The 2,812-nt window shown below is 39.5% G+C and overlaps 1 protein-coding gene across 1 annotated transcript in view; it reads left to right on the forward strand.

The window, feature by feature from the left end:
• Nucleotides 1–2,812, forward strand: part of WDR52 (WD repeat domain 52) — a 158,110-nt gene that overhangs the window by 110,935 nt on the left and 44,363 nt on the right. The window lies entirely within an intron of this gene.

A 2,812-nucleotide genomic window follows, 5' to 3' on the forward strand; every position in this document is an offset into this window, starting at 1 on the left:
CACTTATCAGAAACCCTATACAAGGTTGCTATGGGTTGGAGCTGATTTGTCGACACTTACCAACAACAACAAGGTATACTATAAGGAACCCTGGTAACATAGTGGATTACATGATGAGCTGTTAACTACAAGGTCAGCAATTCAAATCCACCAACTGCTTCATGGGAGAAACATGAAGCTTTCTTTTCTTGTAAACTTTTGCAGCCTCAAAACCATGTACAAGGTCATGCATGCTATGAGTTGGAACATGCAACAACAACCACTACCACCATGTGTAATATAGGTACGTTACATGTAATGATTGGGGTATAAAAGGCAGTGATTTGATTCTGAGTCAATGGGCAGGATAGAACAACGCCATAGGATTTTCTGAATCTGTAAATCTTTCTGGAAGCAGACTGTCACATCTTTCTCCCAAGCAACACAACACTTAACTCATTGCACAGTTAGATGTATAAATACAAAATTTTTTCAGGCAGGTTGATGTTTAATAGCAAATACTTTATATTAAACTCTGAAGAAATAATGCACTTACTAGTAAATGTCAGTCTGCCTGCAAAATTTGTACATTAACACGTAAAAGCATAACAGTGTGGTTAAACTGATAAATAATGAGTTGTTCAGTGTTTTCATTGAAAAGAAAATTCTACTTACTCTGTAATCAAATCTTATTCAATTCCATTACATGATAATGGCATACAGTATACTGTGCACCATATGTATGTATACATAAACTGGTTAAATTTTGGGTTTATCATGCCATGAACATTTTATTTATAAGACTATGACATTGTGGTTTTTATTACTTAATGAGTAAACATTACAAATCTTTAAATTTTTTCCCAGGTTCCGTGAGTCATTGCAAAGTGATGCTATTGTAGTTCATGCCATACAAAGTAGCCACAAGATAGCCTCCTATAGGCTTGTCAAACCCTCTAAATACTCCAAATCGAAAAGAGTAAGTCAATCAGAGAGAAGACTGAGCAAAATGGAGAAGCTTGAAAAAGAAGGAGTTGGAAAAAAGGATAGTCAGAAAGATACAGGTAAGCAAGCTTAAGTATTAAGATTTTCCACCACTCATTTGTCATTTTGTCAAACTGTGGTGGCTTGCATGTTGCTGTGATGTTAAAAGCTATGTCACAAGTATTTTAAATACCAGCAGGGTCACCCATGATGGACAAGTTTCAGTGGAATTTCCAGACTAAGATAGATAAGGAAGAAGGAAAGGCAGGCTAATTCTGAATGTTTAGCCACTGAAAACCTTATGAATAGCAGTGGAACATTGTCAGATATAGTGCTGGAAGATGAAAACAGGAATAACAGCAGAACAATATTGGATATAATGCCAAAATATGACTGGAGAAGAGCTGCTTCCTCAAAGTAAAGTTAACCAAAATGACACAAATGGAGTAAAGCTTTTGGGACCTTCATTTACTGCTGGGCATAACACAAAATGAGGAGAAATAGCTGCAAACATACATTAGTAATAAGAACATGGAATGCACAAAGTATGAATCTAGGGAAATTGGAAGTTGTCAAAAATGAAATGGAACACATAAAGATCCATATCCCAGGCATTGTTGTTGTTGTCATTGTTGTTAAATGCTGTCGAGTGGGTTCTAGCTCAGAGAGCCTGTGTAGGGTTTCCAACGAGCAGCTGGTGGGTTTTTTTTGTTTTTGTTTTTTAAACTTTGATGATTGTTTATTAGCAAACCCAACTTACCCTGAGCCATGACTTAAGAGCTTTTACATGTATTTGATCATTTAATTATATAGATAAACACAGATAGATGGAGTCTAATTTCAGTAAGGAGTCCTGGTTGTTGTTGTTAAGTGCTAGTGAGTTGGTTCAGACTCATAGTGACCCTGTATAGGGTTTACAAGGAGCAGATGGTGGATTTGAATGGCCGACCTTGTGGTTTTCAGTCCAGTGCTGACCCTACAGTGCCACACCAGGAGTCCAAGGAGCCCTGTTGTAGAGTATTGGATTTTGAGCTGGGCTGGTAACCACAAGGTCAGCAGCTTGAAATCACCAGCTGGTGGGTTTGAACTGCTTAACTTGTGAGTCACAGTCCAGTGCTGATCATACAGCGCCACACCTGGAGTCCGCTATCATAAGTGATCTGAAAATGACTGGGATTGATCATTTTGAATATGATAATCACATGGCTTACTATGTTGGGAGGAATGGCATTGCATTAATTATCAAAAAGAACAGTTCAAGATCTATCTTGAACAGTGCTGTCTGTGATAGGATAATATCCATATGCTTGCAAGGAAGACCAACTCATACCACTATTATTCAAATTTATGCACCAACCAAAAAAGCCAGTGAGGATAAAATTGTAGAATTGTACTAACGTCTTCGGCCTAGCCGTTGGATCCTGGCTTTGAGGCGGGGTTGACCAACTTAGAGACCCACAAGTGCAGCCCAAAGTGTCTCATTACAACCCTGTCGCCCCTGCTGTGCTTCCGCCTCTTGACTGACGTGATATCCAAGGATGGAAATCCCACCTTTGAGCCGGGCCCGTAGAGCAAGGAGATTCATGTTTAACAGCGACCGCGCAACCGCCACTCGTCTGTCTGTCGTGCTGTGGTGGTTTGAATTGCTGTGATTCTGAGGGCTATGTCACCAGTATTTTAAATAACCAGCAGGGTCACCCATGGTGAACAGGTTTCAGATGAGCTTCCAAACAAAGACAGACTAGGAAGAAAGAGTGACAAACTACTTCTGAATCGCTAGTCACTGAAAACTCTATGAATAGCAGAGAAACACTGTCAGATACAGGACCGGAAGGTGGGAAGTCACTCA

Source organism: Chrysochloris asiatica, unplaced genomic scaffold (assembly GCF_000296735.1).
Source record: "Chrysochloris asiatica unplaced genomic scaffold, ChrAsi1.0 scaffold00061, whole genome shotgun sequence".
Lineage (NCBI taxonomy): Eukaryota > Metazoa > Chordata > Mammalia > Afrosoricida > Chrysochloridae > Chrysochloris > Chrysochloris asiatica.